General features: G+C 37.4%; 1 protein-coding gene across 6 annotated transcripts in view; it reads left to right on the plus strand.

Moving 5' to 3' along the window:
* The window catches only part of LOC122570102 (IQ motif and SEC7 domain-containing protein 2), a 137573-nt gene that overhangs the window by 82345 nt on the left and 33361 nt on the right, over window positions 1-21867 (plus strand). Inside the window, exon 1 of one of the 6 annotated variants that reach the window (XM_043731998.1) lies at window positions 18120-18259. The exons of the other annotated variants lie outside the window; for them this stretch is intronic. The gene's annotated coding sequence lies outside the window, so the exon portion shown is untranslated. Of the gene's footprint in view, window positions 1-18119; window positions 18260-21867 lie in introns of those variants that run through there. 6 annotated transcript variants of the gene reach the window in all.

Genomic DNA, 21867 nt, shown 5'->3' on the forward strand with positions numbered 1-21867 from the left:
TTAACATCAAGCTCATGAGGCCTGGTGAAACGACCAGTTTCAAAATTTTATTTAACATTGTACGTTCGTTGTCATCTCTTTCGTTCGTTTAATTTTACGTGGGTTCTTCAAATATCTGACTAAACAATTTCTCAATTTTTGTTAATGTAAGAATTTACGTGAAGTTAGACGAACGAAATAACAACGAATGTAGAATTTGAAATTAAATTTCCAAATCGCTCGTTTGACCATGTCTGCTGATTACTTTCATGAAAATACCAACTTGCATAAATATCCGCGATCGCATGTTCTTGCGATTTTCTTACTGCGACTTTACACTCCGAAAAATTATACCCTAGAAGTTACTAGAAATATGAATGTAATATCTGAAAGTTTATCCTCTCTTTATAAGATCATTTTTGAATATATTATAAGTCGTTTTATTATTTTTCTTTTTCTTTTTTATTTTTACAATATAAATCACTCGAAGAGAAACTATAACATCATACATGTTTCAAGGATCTTTGAATTCTAGAACTAATAAATCTTACGAATCTGGGAAAAATGAAAGTATATAGTTAATAAGTAGGAATATAGTTAATCGATAAGAAAGTGGCGTGAATCGTGTGAAAATTGCCTCGCTTAACTTATACGATGCTTCAGAGAAATTGCGCGAGGTTAGAATTTTATTTTACGAAAAAAGAGTATCATATGTACCTAACCTAATATGTATACGTTACGATCCGACAAGAAGCAACCTAACCTCGTAAGAGAATCTCGTACTTAAATGAAAATTCGTGGACAAGAACGTATCCTCGCGTGATATGAAAATCACGCTTTCTAATTAACTTTAATGCAGTTATAAAAATGCTGGCTGCGCGATCAATGGAAATGGCGGTCCGTTAGGTTAGGAAATCTCGTTCCAATAGTCGTATCACGTACGAAATTTATTTTTGTTTCTTTCTTTCTTTCTTTTGCTTCTCTTTTCTTTTTTTTTTTTTCTGAAGAGATAGCAATAGCAGAAACGTATTTTTCTTTTCACGGTGGTCTCGAGTTATGTATAACGTTTATGTGGAATTAGTCACGCGAAAACTGACTGTGAAACGTAGAAACGCAAGAAACAGTGTCGAACTTGTTCTTCCCAGTCGGGTTAATAGAAGTTCCGTGCGTTTCACACTTGATAATCCATTCCTCGTTCCTGTTTTTCAACCGACCGTTGTATTTTAGGATTAGAAAGCGGCCGGACATTTTTTTCCATTAACCTTAATCAATCGTCGCGAATGAATTCCTGTTCTCCTGCTTCTTCGATGCTCGCTTTTTAATTGGAAATAAATCTCTCGACGATAATTGGTTGATTTACTACATAACTACCGTGAATCTGGTAGTCTACAAATACTTAAAGATTGGAAATTTGCAAGCGCAAAAACCCATATATATAACGCGCGAGAACGTATAAAATATTCAAAGTGCTGCAGCATTCTTTGGTATGACATCATCTGTGTAATATTTGTATCGTAATGATGTAATATTTTATTAGATTTAAAGCTTGAAAGTTGTAGAATTCTCCAATGATGAATCCTACAGTTTCAAATTTTATGATTCTCCGTTTCGGAGTTCCGCATTGCCTACGGAACTCTCGACTTAGGAGTATTCGTTTCCAAAGATCCCAACTACACAGTTCCCTGTTTCGCAGTTGTTGAATTCAGAACTCCCAATTTCAGGATTCTCGATTATGAAGTTGCGAGTTCTTGATTTTCAAATTTTCAGTATTAAAACCTTGCCGTTTTAGAGTTCCAAACTGCAATCCCAATATTAGAGTGCCGAGGTTAAAAAATTGTCTACTTCGAAGTTCTCAATTTCAGAGTTCTCCCGACTTTTTTTAGTTCCGAGTTCTAGAGTTCTCTGGATTTAGAGTTCCGAGTCCTAGAGTTCTCGATAGTAGAGTTCCGTGCTTCCGAACTCTCAACATCAAAGGTACCAATTTTAGAATTCTCCATTTCCAAGTTCCCAATTGTAGAGTTCCCGATTCGAGAATTCCTGTTTCAGAGTTCTCGGTTCCGCCATTCTAAAATATTCAATCTAATTCATTATCGCTTACATATTATTAATATTTAATGAATGAAATAAATCTTCAGTGAAACTCTGTTTCATTAATTGCACTCACGAATTTATGTTTATGGAGGTGTGAGAAACGTATGGCCGAAACGAAAAATATCTCTGTTTATTAAATTCAAGAAATGAAGCTTTTGATTAATTGTCACGTAAAACATGAATGGCGTACGTGGCAGACTCGTTGAAATCTTGAGGCTACCATCTGTTCTACATTCATTGACCTGTTTCCTTTGCGATACAAAGCTGGCCGTACTGTTGTCAAATTGCATCGAGCCGAATTGCAAAACAGTTTCCCTGGATGATGTAATTCGTTCAATGTCATATGAATCAGGTCAAAAAATCGTAAAACTCGCGATTATAATCTTGCAAAGGTAGCAGCTGTCCGACTCCGAAATTTCGACAATCCTGGAATTCTGAACATGATTTAATTTCAGATTTCCAAATTGTAATGCCGCTAATAGTAGAAAGGCCTTGGTTTTAAAATTCTAGGTTTTTAAATTCCAAATTGAAGGACATTTATATAATTATTTGGACCTCGGCCTTCGAGTTCCAGATCTGAAGATTACAACTTGCAGGATTCCCGAGTTTTTAGAATTCTTTAATTCTTTCTCAAACATCCTCACTTTTACAGTCCTTAATTTCAGAATGTTTAAACTCAAAGTTCCAAATTTTCGAGTTTTCGTTTAGAATGTTCCTAGTTGCAGAGTTCTCGGTCTTATACTTCTCGATATTAAAACTTTCCAACTTTAAAGTACCGGATTATAAACATCCTAATTTCAGAGTTCAAAGACTTTCCACTTGGAAGCACTATTTTCAGAGTTGCAAATCGCAGAATTCTCAACATCGAAGCTATCGATTAAAAAATTCTCTATTTCACAGTTTCCAATTGTAGAACTCGCAATTCTGGAATTACCATTTCCAAATTTCTCAGTTCCGACGTACTTCTGTTCTGAACTTTCAGTGCCTCTTTTCTCGATTTTTACAATTTGAAAATGTTCCATCTAGATCACCAACTTTTCTACGCTCGTGTTCAAATTCCCTGCAATACATCGAACGCGTGTATTTTTGTCAATATCGTTGACCAGCCGCCTGTCTATCATCTATACAGAACAAACAACAGGCTACAGTATGAACAATAACAACGACGGCAACGAGGAAGCGTTATCGATAACCGAATGCGATAACTATGTTAACAGGCGGTCTACACACGCATTGAACACGTGGCGAGTAAACGAAGCGAGCGTAGCAGTGTAGATAGCATTTCTGGTACCGTTAACGCGCACTCCGGGTACAGTTCCGTTCATGAGATAGGTGTCGATGCGTCCAGATTCGTGTCAACCATGTCTTTCCACGATGAAATTCGCTCGACAGGCTAGCTACTAGTGGCTAGCCAACGCAACGATCGATGACGTAGTGAAAGTTGACAATCCTTCGTCGATTCTGTCCATTCTGTCGATTCCATTTCTGTTCGCTTGACAATTCGTTTACACAAACCTAGCGTCAGTCTGATCATTTCTATGTATTCATTTGCCATTATATAGACACTCTCCTTTTTCCTTTTGCATATTTCCGTGTCGAAATTTATGCGAAAAATTCAGATATCGCAAATTTCAATTTACGTATTATGTATATCATGTCCATTTGCGTGGAATCGCAATAGGAAATTTCGTACAGGATTTTGGTCGTTGATTGGAATTGAGTGACATAGAATGGAGTTGCGTTAAAATTATCGCACAAAGAGTCGTACTGCACTGTAATTGCGATACGTAGGATCGGCTTGCACTGGAATTGCGGAGCATGCAATTGCGTTGGAATTGCCGAGTGCAAAATTAGACTGCGTTGGAAATGCGAGAAACGCGATTCGACCACGCTGGAGTTGTCGTGCGCGAAATTGGCTTGCGTTGCAATTGCTGCATAAAGAATTGGATTTTTTTGGAATTGCCGGGCACATAATTCAACGACGTTAGGATTTCGGTGCCTAGAACTCAACGTAGTTGGAATTGCGCTATAATTTGCCTGTATTTACTGCGTACAGAATTGAATTGTGTCGGAATTGCGGTACGTACAATTCAATCGCGAAAGTAGAATTACTACGAAGCTTTTCCTATCTTCGTTGCCTACACTCAGATCAAACGAAACGAAACGAATAATTATTTATCTTGCCGAATTAATATCGGGATGCTCGTTATGATCTCGAGAAAATGGAATATTTTATCGCAGCCTGCCGTTTTCAATCAACGTATTATTAGCGATAAGACAACGTATTAAGGTACGTTTGTACGCGATGAAGTAAAGTAATATTTTAATTAATGAAAGGAGATTCGCTACGATCTTGATTAATTTTCTGGAAGGTTCCACCGAGGAGGATTTTAAGCGGCAGCAGTTTCAACCGGATTAACCGTGGTAGATTTATTGCCGATAAGGATTAAAGTACGGTCGAGATAGCTTATTTATTGGTACGTCGAACAATTGCTTTAGATAATTAGCTAGCTTTGTCACAGCGAAATATTCAACTGAAAACAATATAACGGTGATTAAGATACCATGTGGTAAATGTCTCGTTTATTAACTGAACTACGTACAATTAAACTCCTAATAAATTCAATTTAAGGTGATCGTCAAATATTTGTCGCTAGATGGAGAATTCGAATAGCAACTAAATACAAATCAGTAGCATTTGTGGCTGCTGATATTGAATTATTTTTAATTATTCCGTAGCTCCACTTATCATCGATATTTTATTTACGTCATCGAAATTTATAATTCGAAGCGAGAATTTTATCAAGTCGATACTCGTCCAATTGAACGTCACAAAGAGCTGATTAAACTCGATTTAAGTTTCGGTTAGCGCTTTGGGAAACTTTATCGAATTCAAGTTAAACTTGCAAACCTTCGAATCAGACGTGAAAAGATCAAGCTCAGACTTTGCTTTGCCGCCAGCTAACTCTCGGATTGTTCTCTTAAATTAAACGTCACAAAGTTATTGAGTCAAATATTACGAATATCAGGCTTACACCAGTTTCAAGTTCCCTGGGTCAAGGTTTAAATAAATTGTGCAGAAGAAAGTCGCAGTTTGGTTTGAATTCAGATGTACGTATGTTGCAATTTAAACGTTACATTATATCGCAATTTAAACGTTACGAAGCTTGCAATTCTGCAAATGGAAATTTTTATGTAAATTATTGAAACGTTGGAAGGATGAAGGTGAATCTCAGAGAAAGATGACGCACCATTTGTGAAAAAGGCGATACAATGGCCAAGAAATTACGCATACGACTGTGCAGCGAGCATCGATGACGCGATCTGCTCGGTTTTCCTTGAGAACAGCCTCGGACACAATGCAACAATCGGGACCGTTGCTTTCGTTTTAAACGTTGTTGCTCACGATCGTTTATCCCCTATGCTTCCTGCTGCTCTGATTTTCTCGTCGGAGTCTTAACGAAACCCAAACTTTAATCGCTTTTTTTTCTTTTCTTTTTTAGTTAAAACTCAATCTTTTTAAAAATTAATTTATCGACCGGTAGCCGATTAATCGGTTTCTTGTCTCCGGCGCTTACCGACCGACAGCCTATTAATCGGGTTTCTGTCGCCGACGCTTACCGACCAACAGCCTATTAATCGGTTTTCTGTCGCCGACAATCTTTCTCATTATTCGAGCAGTAATTTGTTATTTAGTACCAAGGTACCTTCTTTCTCAGTTGCGTTGCTTTGTAAGCTCCCACGGTTTTATACCAATTTGAAGAACTTGTCGTTCGCGATGAACGAAAAGAATGGTATCGAAGAGTCTAAACCGAAACAGCGAATTTGCGGCTGAGCTGCCGGTCGGACGTGCGTCTGCCGTTGAACCGCTAGCGGTCGGTAAAGTTTTAAGAGAACCTGCGCGATATTAAAATATTTCATTTCAACAAGAGAAGTTGCGTTACTGCATCCTATCGAATGACTTGATAGACGTAGAGGGGAAAATTGAAAGAAGCCACGCTACCATCGTAAAAACGAGACTGGATTTTAAAAAGATTTAAAAGACAGGAAAGAATGATATCAGGTAGGAAAGGCTAACCGCAAGGTAAATAACGAGCGGTGGGATTTCAAAGCGTGCAGTCATTTCAGAGCCGAGTTGCAGAAGCGTTTAAACAAATGAGTCGATGACTCACTCAGACTTTCGCAAGGCATCGTTGTTGGAAAACTGATGGAAAAGACAAGTTTAGCCTGACGGCGATGTGAAAACTGTACGGAGAAATGGCATTCGCTGATTAAACCGTGCGAATACGATAGCCTTCCATTGAATCTCTGTTACGCGTCGGTTCTGCTCCTCAGATTCTATAGTTTCGTCCCGAATTCTCTTCTATTCCATCGTACGGCTAAAATCACACAGATCGTCGGAATTTTTCGATGTAGAAAATAGGGAAAAATTTCTGTCAAATTATTGGGTCACAAAGAATATAACCTAACAAACACGAAGATGGTACTCCGCTGGGGGTAGTCACCCACATGATAATCAAATAGCTAAAAGATTCTACCAAATGTCCAAATTGGACAAATTGTGAATGTAAAGAATTAAAAAAAAAAAATTATTGGGTTGGCAACTAAGTGATTGCGGATTTTGCCATTAGGTGGTATTGACGAGATCCGCAATCACTTAGTTGCCATCACGTACTGGGCCACTGTACTCTGTTAGGTTAATGGCAATCTAACCAGGCCAAGCGACCGGTTTCAACATTTTATTTCAAATTGTACATTCGTTGTTGTTTCTTTCGTTCGTCTAACTCTATGTAAATTCCTATATTAACAAAAATTGAGAAATTAATTAATCTGATAATAGAATTTTATATGTTTTGAAAGAAATTCTCAGGCTGATGCGTAACTCTGTTTATTTTACCGACCGATAGCCGATTAATCAGTTTTTTGTCGCCGACGCTTACCGACCGGTAATCTGTTAATACCGACAATCTTTCTCATTATTCGAGTAGTAATTTGTTATTTAGTACCAAGGTACCTTCTTTCTCAGTTGCGTCAGTTGCGTTGCTTTGTAAGCTCCCATAGTTTTATACCAATTTGAAAAACTTACCGTTCGCGATGAACGAGAAGAATGACATTGAAGAGTCTAAACCGCCAGAATATTGTCTATGATCTCTGTGCTTTGTTTAGTACAAACAATTTTCTATCCAACGTAACTGGTAGAGACACGAGAGTGGAAAGCGAAGGAACGAAGCTTACGAGGGTTAATAACTTAGGATCATGGTCGAAGATCAGGTTACCCCGACCCAAATTCATCTTCATCCTGCTAAGACGCTAAGACAATGAAAAATGATGTTCGCGTCTTCAAACGTATCGAATGCAATTAAATACGGTTAGATTAAATACGGTTTTATCCGAAACGATACGAAAACAAGAAAACTGTTGGGATAATGGAATTTTTGGCTGACAGAAGGATCAGTTTCTAATGATATTAGATTTCATTCGTTCGAATACAGATTACGAGTAATCGACAGATTCTTTAAATATTTATGGTTGCCGTATCTTTTTGCCTGCTGAAAGGCAATTTTTTCGGACGTATTTCTTTCGATATAGGTAACCGCGTAGAGTTACAAATCTTTTTGAAACGCACGCAGAAGACCCAATTTCCGCAAAACGAACTTCTTTCTTCTTGCAACGCGCGAGAGTCGGTCTCGGCGAAGAATATTCCGGCTCTGCCGCTCCAGATGACGTTTCAATTAGAATATTTTAATATTCAGAGGATCGCGATAAAGTTAGATAGTTTGAATTAAGGATTCTACTAGAAGCGCGTTGTTGGAAGTTGTAGAAGCGAATATGGAAATTAAGTTTGGATATATCGCGTTACGAAAATAAAGAGACGATTTATAATTATTGTTCCTTGTATTTCTCCTTCGGTTAATAAAGATATTTCTTGTTGTTACAAAGTTACAAATAACTTACAGCGATCTTACTATTTCATTTTCTATTTATATCTAATTTTGAACATTTCGTTTTACGGAAGTAAAGTTACTTTATGGTTGTTGCTTTTTCGTATTTCTTATTCGATCAACGATGTTTTCGTTCTTGGGAAAATACGAATAACTTGTGTCTCGTAGATTTTCCTTCGGAATAAAAAAGCTTTGCCTTACAAGTACCTTTCTTCGTAGTTTCTTCTCGTCTTCTTCTTACAATTTTTCAGAGAGATAAAATCTCGAGAATTTTAATGGGCCAGGCACCAGTGACCCAATTGTTACAAAAAAAAAAAAAAAAAAAAAGAAAAACATAAGGACTTTACCTTAAAACCCTAAATGTATTTTATTACACTACATTTCTTTTTAGAAACACGCGTATTACCACGCAAGTGTTCGATTGGTCATTTTATCTTCGCAAAGATGTAAAAATTTTGCGTTAAAGAGTCCTAAGCGTGAGTCATCGGTGATTGACATTTCCTAAAAAGTTTCGTTATGGAAATATAAAAATTGTTTGTTGAAAGATTTCAGTGCGTAGGATATAAGAAACCCACGTATTACGGAGAATAGAGATCTTGATCTTCGCGATTTCCATTTTCCTTCCAAAGATATAAAAATAACATCTTAGAAAACGTTAATCACAACTCATCGATCATTCGCGTTCCCAACAGTTCTTTTTCTTCAGAAATTTTCCATTTGAATGCGTAACATACAACTAATCTAGGTAACATAAAGTTATAAATTTCGAACTTCAAAAAGTTCTAACTTTTACAAGTGCTACATTTTAGAGTTCTCGGTTGTAGTACCTTCGCTACTGGAGTATTGATTTCCAAGAACCCTGACTTTGAAGCTCCCAGCTTTACAGTTCTCGAATTCAGAGTCCCAATCTTAGGACTCTCGATTATGAAGTTCTTAATTGAAGAGTTCTTGATTTTAGAGTTCTCGGTATCGAAACCTTCCAGTTTTAGAATGTCAAACTACAATCCTGATGTTAGAGCGCGGAGTTCTCTCGGCGCTCTTTCGAGTTCCGAGTTATAGAGTTCTCTCAGTTCTAGAGTTCCGAGTTCTAGAGTTCCGAGTTCTAGAGTTCCGAGTTCTAGAGTTCCGAGTTCTAGAGTTCTGAGTTCTAGAGTTCTTTCGGTTCTAGAGTTTCGAGTTCTAGAGTTCTCTTGGTTCTAGAATCCCGAGTTCTAGAGCTCTCGATTTTGAAGTTTCAAGTTTTAAAATTCTCAGAATCGGAGCTTCGAATTTTAAAGTTTCCAATCGTAGAATTCTCAACTTTACAAAACCCATTTCTAAAATAAACTAAATATTCTAAAATACACTCTATCTAATCTGATATTCAACAGTTGTAAAATATTCAATGCAAATCGCTATCTTCTCTACGCTCGTGTTAAAATTCCCTAGAACAGATCGAACACGCGTGTACGCTGTAGAAATTCGAACGACATATCAACGATAATCAATACTCGATTTGAAGGTGTTAAAATTCCCTTAAACAAGCACTCTGGCCAATACCATTAATTTCCACGCCGATGAAACGTCAACGCGATTATAATCGAAATTCTCTGGCAACCGGATCGCATTACCATGACTCGTTAGGTTGGCAGTGTGGTTTCCGAGGCTAAAGCCAGTTTCACACTAGCGATAACGGTACGATCAGATCCACGATCCACGATCTACGAACATGAAAGGTCAACAAAATCCGCGTTCTTGCGAGAGAGGCAGATATGAGCAGAATGTTTCCGCCTCTGTCTAAAGCATTCCTATCGTGTCAGGCGTGCGAAGAACGAGAACCTTCTCGTCTTCCATGTTGATTTTTCACGACCAATCACGGCCCAACTTTCAGACGATTTTTCCTGGTCTTCGGTATACGAGCGTCGAGATCTTCAGTTTATACGATCGCGATTAGATCGAGTCAGACATCGGTCGAAATCGCTTAAGCCTGATTCACACTAGCGATGAAAGGTACGGTCAGATTACGATCGATGAAAATTTAGGATTTTACCGAAGCATTCGCGCCAGACGATCAGAGACAATCGAACCCTAGCCCAGTCAGTCGTACTTCAGCTAAACCGTAATAAAAATCGCGTTAATTTTGCATCAGTATACATAAGATGACGAATGAGATATGTTTGCGGTAGTAATGCGACCAGTGTAAGCGCTAAATGGAAGTAACTGCGTGATAATTGCGTGGCTGGAGAAGTTGGCGGATTGTTTTTCTCCGTTTCGACCCACAATCTCGTTTCGCCAGACGTGTCACGTTATATTATTCGACCGAGATGGACCAGTTTGCTGCAATTTCGTGCAAATTTAATCAAACGCTCATCCTCCGTGTTCCTTCTCCACCGTCGACCGTGTTCTTCATCGCTAGCGAACCAACTCCACGGCCATCAGATTTTCGTTTCGCTTAACCTTATCGCCTAATGTGAATGCTCTCTTCGGACTACGTGTAAACGATTTTCATGGAAACGGTGCTTCGCTTGACGCGATCTGACCGCACCGCGATCGCCAGTTTGAAACAGGCTTAACGCCAGCATATTCCGGTTGGAAAGGCTTGTCCGGTGGGTGGTGTCGTTGCTCATTACGATCGAGCCGATGGTTAAAAGGAGCAAAAGCCCCGGTAGAGGAGGGCGTTGTGCCTCTGGGCTTTCTTGGATCGCGTGCTGTTCTCTTATTAGCCTACATCGAAGCAACCGGCGCGGCTTCGACTTCTTATTAGAGTGTGACGTATCGTCCAAGTGAACTTGAACGACGACGATTCATCCTGGTGAACGAAGAAAACAAGTCGTTCGCTTTAAATCCGATTTCACGGATCTAATTTGATATCGATGGACTGGAAAGTCTTTCGATGGATTTCTTTTTTTGAATTGCTCCTCTTTGGTATTTCTATTTTGTGGGGGGGTTTTTTGTTGATGAGCATTTTATAAATTCAATCATTGATCAACGTCGTTAAATTGCTAGATAGACTGCGGATTTTTATGCTAGTTGGTATTTTTATGAGAATAATTAAAAAGGTAGAACCTAAGTTTGATGTAAGTGAAAAATCGATTTGATGGAAAGTCCTTTGATAGATTTTCTTCGGATATTAGAGACTCTTCGATGTTGTTATTTTCTACTAATTTTTTAGTGTAGGTTTTGTCAATTTAATCCTCGATTAGTATTGCCAAAATTATATTCTTCTTAGATTAGTTGTAAGTCGAGTTCGATTTTGACGAAGTGGCAGGTATTTCGAAAGATTTTCTTCGTTGAAGATTCCTTCGATGTCTTTATCAATGTCAATGTTGCCAATGAAGATCTTTGAATGAATTAATGTTACTCGTAGACTACTCACGACAATTTAGGCACGATATGGAATCTAATTGAATATTATTAGACTAAGTCCTTTGGAAGATCTTCTGATTGTTATATTTTAAAGTCAACATCGTGCAATTAACGATTAATATTGCTACATCTGAAATAATTTTTATTTTCTATTTGTACGTTTGGTTTTTACATATTGGTTTTTACATTCGGTTCTTACCTTGCACCCTCTCAGCATCAATCGTAGTAATATACGCGAGATCGACCATATTAACCAGTTAATTATTTTTGACGAGTATACTCGTCATGAAGAAATGACAATATTTTGCGTTACGACGAGCCCCGCCGATAATAAAATGAAAAAACGAAACAGTCATTTCGTTACAACTTAACTCTATGTTATAACATGTTTGTTATAACACTCTATGTCTAACGAGTATACTCGTCAACGCTTACTTTTCGCCGCGCATTTTAGATACACGCTTTTCAAAGTTTTTAAAGAGCTCGCTAACTGGTTAAAAGCTCTGCAAGCTTGTCTTTCGTTAAAACTATTCGTAGAACCCGTCGGAGTAATGCGACTGCCAATGTATAACGCGCCTAGGGAATTCTAGGGAAAACGATATTATTACAGTGGGGCGCGCATCAAGGGACTGGAATTACGCCGCGAAATGCTTGTTAGCGGTTACGAGATTACATTTGCGTTAATATATGCCCGCTGCTAATGAGGAAATAGCAATACCAATCAAATTAATGTGGATTCCACTAGCATAGTATATGAATTATCCGCGATGCGAATCGGCGAACGCGATCGAACCACGTCGAGAAGGTTAATTGGGATGACCGTCGAAATATCTCGATGGGAATCGGCGCTCTACTTGCCTCCGTGACGATCGACAACGTTATACCAGATCAGAACGCGTTATTAAATACCTAGAACGCTCTCGATCTCTTTTAGGTTAGGTTTATCGTGTCTCGGGACTTTGTTCCTCTGCAATGCCATTCAATTCAAAGCAGGATAAAAGAAAGTTTCAAATTGATACAGTAGGAATCTTAGTCATTCTTGTACGTACTAAGCATTCTTTAACTTTAGAAATTTTTGGGAGGTGGAGGCAGCGTAGGTTGACCCGGTGACGAAGTTCAGAAACCAGTTGATGACGAGGCTGAAACCAACCGATGACGAGGAGAATCTCGGTTGTAGGTAGAGATTATTTCACGCGTGTGTTTGTCATTTCCAACTAATAATTTTAAAAGTAACTCTTCGTTTTTCCCATATCTCTGTTTAAATATCACTCTGCTCGAACAAACCTACGTGACGTGTAGCAGCAATCAGAACTATTGGACGATACTCTAGAAGAGCGATAAAATGTTTTTGGAGATCTTTTTAAAGCGCAAAGATCTGGGGAAAAGACTACGCGGTTTTAAACGTCCTAATATGCAGGCGACGTGAATGAAAATAAGCTTGCGGATGGAGCTCACGTATACGCGTGTATTTAACGTATTCATACGTCGACCCGTGTATCTTTCAGTACACGGTTACTCGTGCGCCGTATCGCGTGCACTAACCGTGTTATTCGTATTTTAATTCGTATGACCTTTAACCAGTTAGCTGTTCTCGACGAGTATACTCGTCACGAACAACTGGCGATATTTTGCATTACGACAAGTCCCATCGGTAAAGAAATTAAAAAATGAAACAGGTTCGTTACTACTTAATTCTATGTTACAACAGCTACGCGTACTCCGTGCTTGACGAGTATACTCGTCATCGCTTACTTTTTGTCACCCATTTTAGCTACACGCTTTTCAAAGTTTTCAAAAAGGCCGCGATAGCTAAGAATTGGTCAATATACGGACATCCGAGAAGTCTGAAACATTACGAAATTAATGAACGATCTAGTGTATTTCGCTATATTTACTAGAATAACAGAGAAAAAATAAAACGAATCAAAATACGAGTACGTTAATACATTCGACCAATCTTTTCTGTCTCAATTTTCCTATTATATCATTATTTCATTGTTACATTATACTTTTGTTTTATGCTACATTACATCGATATTATCAAATAAATGACTAAAATAATTAATTAGAAAAGTTAAATGACCACGCATCTAAGTGAACGTGGAACAATGTACGCGCCTACTGAAAGGTACACAGATTGTGCTACGGACATGTGTACACGTGTTTCTTTAATACACGTGTACCATACCCTAAACTCTAGCTGTTAGTTTGTTAGCTTGTTTGTGTTAGGTGTTTGGTCTGTGCAGTTGCTTTGGATGCTGTTCTGTTCCACCGAACAGAGAATGTTTAGTTGTTTACGAATAATTACATATGAATTTCTGATTAAGCTTTGGAATTGCCAGCGTGGCGATTTTACTAGAAATACGACGAATAAGATTAACAAATAAAAATAACACCATGTACCATATAATCTCTTCCCAAGTATTAGGTTGTCCGAAAAGTTTCTTTCCTTTCATAAGGTGATAATAGATGAACAACAATTTCTGTTTTGTATCGTTTTATCGATCCATTTCGTTATATTTCTATTATTATGTTGTTGCATAATTCAATAAACCAATATAAAAGGAAAAATATTGCGCGTCGATTATTTCCTTATAAAACGAAAGAAAGTTCTCGGACAACCTAATAATTACACAAATTAACTCTCGCCTCTGAGTCTGCGAATGCGAAAAATCGGCCACAACTACCGACAGATAGTTCCACTGTGGCATCATCGAACGATAAAATCAAAAATTCTTCCAGGCTTCTCTGCATCTGGTAAATTCGTTTCGAGTTAGCTAGACATTTGCACGGCCTAATTGCGTTTCGAGGAAGCGCCAGAACGCCGCAGGTGTAACTCGAAATGGGTTAACCTTTGGCGAACCGGTGGCAGCTTCTCTCTGCTAGGCTGTCTAGGCCTCGGAGACAACCGAGGCTTTCTCCGTGATGGCTGACTTTTACTTTTGCCACAGGCGTATCGAAGATCGTCGCGTGGATCCGCAACCAACGTAAACGTGACCTGTGCATTAGCGTTTCTGTAACGTATAGTTATCGTCAACGAGCTATATCATCATCATTGTTGTTAGACAGGGAAAAGCGGGAAATCAAGGTGACGAAGTTAGAATCGAAGGAAATGATCTCCGTGAGAACGAAGGAAATTAGTACGTGGCGTGGAAACTATTTTAAAATAGTGGAAAAATTTCTAAAGACACGAAAGCTTCTTAAAACGAAGACAAATTTAAAGTACATGGCCAGACATCTCAGACTGAGGCACAAAGTTAACGTGCAAAATTGAGAAGAAACATACGAACATTTTTCAAAGCGAAGATTCGCATATTTTCCTTTGGATTGGAGATCGGACATTTTCCAAGATCAGGGGAAAACAAGAACTCTGACAATCTGGAAATTTTATTTTGCAAAGATTATCATATGCTTTTTTTCTCGTTTATTTCTTCATCTTCTTTTTAGTCATCGCTATATACATCATATATCGAGTTGGCAACTAAGTGATTGCGGATTTCGTTATTAGATGGTAATGACAAATTCCGCAATCACTTAGTTGCCAGCACAATATATAGATTTGATATTTTGGAAAGACATATTCGTCGAATTAATCAGAAGCCAATTAAATTCTACAGAACAGTGTACAAAGGCTCGAGGGGAGAATAGGAAAAGCAATTAACGTATTAAAAACACGACGAACCATCTTGACGACGAAGGAAACCGGCACGTAATAACGAAGCTGTTGCGAGAAAGCAATAAAAATCATCGCTTCTTTGGTCGATAGGATCTCGAGTTGCGGATTAGCCGGTCTTTCTTAGCTGCGAAATCGCGTCGTGGCGATGACGAAACGGAAATTCGTGGCGAAATCTTCGATCTTCTTCGTTCGATAACGGAAAGCGTGCTGGAAACCGAGAAAACGAGCAGCAGCTGGTCTCTTTTCTCGTCGAAATCTGAACAGTGACGAGAGACGAAACAGGCAATTGTGAAACTCCTAGCAAAAATATTTAACAGCGGGTCGTAAAATTATTTGAATACAAAACACGTACAAAACGCTTTGAAATCTCATTAACAGTGACGAGGCACGATCATCTTGATCGCATCGGTAAAATTTGGAACGCATCTGAAAACGTATATAGAAGTTGCGAGATATTTATTGCAAACGTACACTTAGCAAGAAATTAACACAAAGTATGAATTTGGTGTTAAACATTTTACTCGCATATTATGCAAGACATTTTGCAATTTCGTTAGCGCTGTAACGAGACTTGAAGTGTATATGCAAGTCGCAGGATATTTATCGCAGACACGCGCTTAGTAAGAAAAATTGCCATCGAGTATGAATAATAATCTTGGACGTAGTATTGGAATTAGAACATTCTTGCAAACTCTTTATGTACATATTATGCGGCAACACATTTTGCAATTTCGTTAGCATCGTAACGTGACACCTCTGTCGTTACTATTACGTTGAACAAATTTAGAACGAATCTAGAAATATTAGGTTGTCCGAGAAGTTCCTTTCGTTTCATAAGGTGATAATAGATGAACAACAATTTTTGTTTTATATTATTTTATTGAATTAGGTGTGATCCATTTCGTTTTATTTCTATTATTATATTCGTGCGTAATTCAATAAACTAATATAAAAGGAAAAAACATTATGCGTCTATTATTTCCTTATAAAACGAAAGAAACATTTCGGACAACCTAATGTATACAAAAGTTGCAAGATATTTATTGGGAATATACACTTTGCAAAAAGTTAGTATACAACGTTGTAGATGTTGTTATATAGTAGATGGTAATATGCAGCTATTGTAGATCAACGGTAATGTTAAAAGTATAATTAGTATTAGGACATTCGTGGAAAGCTTTTACGTACGTATTATACGAAACATTTTGAAACCTCGTTAACTGTAACGGGACAAGACTATCGTGATTATGTTGGTCAAATTTGAAACGGATCTGAAAATGTATATAGAATATTTATTCGTAATTTATCACTAAAATATTTCAATACTTAATAAGTCAGAATATTTAGCGAACATGTTTAACACCAATTTTATGTCGAAGACTGTTATTCATATTCTATAGGAATTTTGCACTAAGACTATGCTCGCGATAAACGTCTTGTATCTTCTATGTACATTTTCTAATTACTTTTGAGGCAATTTAATACGAAAGTTTATTTCAAAGAATGGGAAACTCGGACGGAATAGGAAAAGGTGTATCAGCGTTCATATGTCGTATGATAAAATCACGGAAATCTAATAATTTTAATACAACGTAATGTTGTACATGTATATTTAGGTATAATTAACTATTTGACCTATTAAAAGGTTAATTAACTGTTTTCGCAGTATTATCTATACTTCCGTACTATTCTCGTTAAAATTTCGAGAAAGAAAAGCGGCTGTGGTAAAATTCGGAACATCTCGGATAATACGAAACTTCACGGTTAAACGAGAATTGGATATCCGAGACTCCGCGATATCGTAATCGCGTTAGCCGTGTCGTATTTCAACGTCAACAAAATTGGAAAAAGTTTCGCCTAATGCACGCGATAGTTTCATCAAAATTCTCCACGAGAAGTGATATTTTATTTGAAAATATTCGCTTGGTGAATATTCTCGCGAGCAAACCGTACGCGTTGATAACAGTCGACCGCGCGAATCCTCCTCGTCATATTGATTTATTATTTGAAGAAATAACATTTATTTCTCGCGAATTGCGAAAATATTCTTATCTGGGCGCATTAAATATGCGTGAAAGTGCAACGCCGGTTACTGGAACACGATAATTTTTCTAGCTGCAGTTGAGTCGCGACCGACCAGGCGACACGACGACTGCTGTCTCCCGGGAGTCTGCACTCGCTTTGATAAACTTGGTGTATAATACATAAATTCACTAGGACGTAGTTAGTGATTTATGGTGACGACAAGGCCACATGTGACATCCAGTTCTATAAGTGGCGATTTATTCCCCTGCGGCGGTCATGTTGCGAGTTAAATTGTTACAGTGTAATGAAACATTGAGATTCGCAGTTTATTCGAGTGAGAGTGCATAAAATTGAAATCCCCAGAAATCCGGAGAAATTACTCTAACTTTTACGAGTTCCTAGTGATTTTGACTTTCATCAGTTTTTACAACCATTCTGATTTTTATCAGTCGCTAGTGATTTCAAGGGTTTGTACCGATAGCTTGAAGCGATTTGCCTATGTTCATGCTGATCTTTCGGATACTCGTTCGTTTGTAAAATTATTGGCTTGGCAACTAAGTGACTGCGGGTTTTGTCATTGCCACCTAATGACAAAACCCGCAGTCACTTAGTTGCCAACCCAATAGAATTAGATCGAGAGAAACTCTGAAACGAAGAAAATACGAAAGTATTGTTTGATAAATCTCGGGATCGTTTTTACCATTTTTACCACGGTGAAAAATATTTACGTTCGTAGTTTGGAACGTAGCTGTACAAAAATTCAGTAAAAGAAAGAAGATATAAAAATACCTATTCTTTGATAAATTTCCGAATTACACACACGGCAGATCGTCTTCAAATTGTTGTCCACCGTGAAGAATATAAATTTCGACGAACATCCTCGATTTAACGGCTGTACAAACGAAGAAAAGTAAGAAAAATACGAAAATATTCATTGATAGTATTTCTTCGAGATTTTTCTTTTTTCTTCTTTTTTTTCTTTCCCACAGCGAACGCAAGAATTCGTCGGCGTAAATCGACCTCCATATTCCGGAACGACGTTGCTCGCCGTGACGGCATACACGCGTTGAAATCACCGGTGGGAGGCGCACCGCGCTCCACCTTTCATTTGACTTTGACAGTTCCATTATGGTATCGAAGCTAACGGCAAACAGTACCGTACTTGACGTTAGTGAATCAACGTGCGCGCCGATATGTCGAGGTATTTTCATCGTCGTTGCCTTGTCACCGTGATCAGGATCGGCCTCGATAAACGTTATCGAACTAACGAGTAGTGTAGTACTCGCGATATACGCTTCACCTGTTGTCGTCTCGTTAATATTCTTTCTGAAAAGTGTTAAGCTTCGGCTAACGAGTTAAACGACGCTCTATTCGCTGTTGTATGTCTCGTTAGGAATTTTCGTTAGGATTGTTCTCTATAGGGCTAACGAGTGTCACGACAGTTCATCGTTAGTTTGATGGTTTTACCAGTTCGTTGGTACTGGCCGTGAACTTGTATACAAATTCGTATTCTTCGGAATGGAACGAAAAGAAAATTGTTGTTTCATTAGGATACCAAGTACCGTAGGAAGCGCTGTACTTTGGATATTTCGTAGCAATTTTTGTCTTTCTCGTGTTTCGCTTATTCTCAATTTTACACCTTCCGCTTTCCTCTAAATTAATAAAATAATAAAAGCTGTAATCGTTGGACGAGGGCTAATGCCAATGTCGGACGGAGAGGACTTTTGAGAATTCTAGAGATAGTTCGCAGAGAAATTGGAGCTTTTTTTATTAAATAGATCGTTGGAATTTGTAATAAACGAACAGAGTGGTTTTGATGATTTTAGCGAAGAATACCGTGATCATTCTTGTAATTCGAAAAGAAAACACAGCATTCCTATATTTCGTTCGAAACTTCAAATTACCGCGCGGTTATTTTTGTATTAATTTTCGTATCGAGGCAAGAAGATCGAACCAAGAGATTGCTCGTTCTAAATCCTCCAAAATGTAACAATTCTAAGAAGAACGTGCTCTTAAAAATATTCTTTTTATCAAATATATATCACCGCGTAAAGTATATGAATATATAAGGGGGAAAAGACAAAAAGAAAAAGAATTTAACGACGTAAATGAATTCGGATAAGAAAATTGCAAATGAAATATTATTTAACACTAATGGCGATCGTTAACATTAGAATTACCAGAGTCAAAGTGCAATTTTACGATCCGAATCTTCGTGAAGCGTGGCTTTTACGGACGATTCTTTCAACGTTAAATCAGCTGATACGGTAAATCTGTTAGACGCGAGCCAACGATTGACCTAACGACGATTTCATAGTATTTAATCGCATAGTATTTAATTTTCTTCCCCGTGGAGTCTAATCCTCGACTAGTGGAAACTCGAAGAAACAATTGAAAGAAGAAGGAATACGCAAAGGATAAAGAAGATGCTGGCAATTTCCAACTGTATTTAGCTTGGAGGCCGATTAATTCTTGCGCGACCGGGAAACGAGAACGCGCCATGATATTCAGCTCGCCTTTTACGGAATTCAGAAACGAGCCACTCGCGCACCGTTAAAGGGTTTTAATTATTCAACTGATCCTCTAAATTTAGACGCAGCCTGATTCTCTTCTTAGACATCGGTAGCTAGGAAAAATCGTTCGATCGTTCTATTAATCTGTTAATGATGTCTACATGGAAGAAGAAATAGCGACGAGAAAGAAATATTACACAGATATACTGCAAATTTTTATCATAATTTAACGTTTATATTTCGCGGAATATTTTAAGAAAAAAGAAAAAAAGAAATAAGTAGAAATTTGGTAGAAAATCGTTTCACCTACCATGTATTATAGAAAACAATTGAAAGCGCTATGATTATTTAGATATTTTATATTACATGGAATTTTACACTTTCAAATTTTCTTTCAAATGTATATAAATCTCTAGTTTTCTCTCTGTGGATAAATCTTGGAAATTCTCCTCTCTTCTCAATCTGAAAAAAAGGCAAAAATAAAAGGAATTTAATAACGTAAATGAATTCGGATAGGAAAATTGCAAATAAATTATTATTTAATACCAACGGCGATCGTTAACATCAGAATTATCAGAGTCGAGGTGAGCAATTTGTAATTTTTCACAGGAATTTGATACATGTGAAAAAAATATTTAAATCCAAACTTACGTGGCTCGTGTTATGTAAAGCTCATTCTAATTGAGGGTTCTGCGCCGAGATACTTAGCATGATATTTCATTTAAGAATGAAATTATGGTAATATTTGTAATATCCAGGATACCAGAACTACACAATAGCAATTAAGGCCTAAATTATGGAAATTTCTTTCGCATCTCTGATTTTTTATAATGGGCTTTGCCATTATTTTAATGAATTCTCTATACCGCGAGGAAACATTAAAATTACAGCAAGTTAATACGCGCCTATTTGCGTTTCCCATTAATTTTCCATCATTTTCACTACCCTGTCCTTAATGGTTTAATAAAATTTAGAGTTTGACTAATTAAAACGATCCATTTCGAAACTTGCTCGACAATGAACAGAGGTCTCTGTTAATTAATTCGTAACATAAACGTAATAGTCTCTGGTACAGTTTCTATGAATTTTAATTCCTTGATCATCGTCTGTGTCGTTCTACTCGGAAAACTCGTTGACTGGTTTCGCGGAAAAGACTTAATTGAGGGAAAAATACGCGCAATTCCACGATAAGAATAGAATTGTCTTGCTCTGTTCCCTTTAAACAAAATATTAATGGCGACGACAGATTTTTCGAAAGCACGTCTTTCATCCTTTAAATTGCAGCTTTCTCGTTCAATTTTATTTCCTTCCTTTTCGTGAAACTAAGTCTGATATTAAGTTGTGCAACTTCTCTTCGTTTCCCGAAGTTCAGCAAATTAGCAAACTTCTAAGTTCCAAAGTTTAATTTCTTCGAATTACGAATTCCCTAGATTTCTCGTTTTCCCCTAGCTCCTAATTTTTATAGGTTATACAGGTTAATTTCGTTTCTCTGGATACATAGGTTCCTTAAGTTTCATAACTTTCTTCCCTTCTTCAACTGTAATTTTCAAAGTTAAATAATCGAATGTAAAATGTCACGTGTATTCCCTGGAATATTAATTTAATATAAGTAGGAATTTTATTTGATTATTTTCTGCAACGTAGAGCTCTATGGTTTTAGGGATATTTATTTTCTGACAGAAATCGAAAGATTCTACTATTTTTCTGTCTTTTTTCTTTTAAGCAGACAACGTATCAATAGCGACGATGGATCCGTCGAAAGTATCGTTTTTCAGTCTAGGTCGTCAGATTTAAATGAAAAAATGTCGGCTGTCGCCGCTAATGGACTTCCGGTGGGACGTATTGCTGAACGCCCAGCGAATTTAGATAACATTTAAATGACAGATAATAGGAGAAATTGGAGACGCTTCGTTCCATGATCGTTTCGCTAAAAATTATTCGCATTTTTTCATCTGGAAATTAAAATGAGTGAAAGTAAGGGACGTGGGTAATAAATTCCAAAAAAAAATGCGACAGAATAGTCGAGAGTTACCTAATCGTATTCTATTAATTAATTAGCTGCTGCCTGACTCGCTATGAAATTATTTTGTAAATTGGAAATATTAATTCGATATATATGAACGTACCGAAAATGAAATAAAATATAAATAAATATAGTAATGAATAAATAAATTCTCGTGAATTTATAATTTCCATTGAAAAGAGAAAGAATCGATTTAATTTATCGAATATAAATAGTACGGTGTAATGTAGTATATTATGGCTGTTTAGACCTATTTCAGGCTCACAGTCTATT

Source organism: Bombus pyrosoma, linkage group LG8 (assembly GCF_014825855.1).
Source record: "Bombus pyrosoma isolate SC7728 linkage group LG8, ASM1482585v1, whole genome shotgun sequence".
NCBI classification, from domain to species: domain Eukaryota; kingdom Metazoa; phylum Arthropoda; class Insecta; order Hymenoptera; family Apidae; genus Bombus; species Bombus pyrosoma.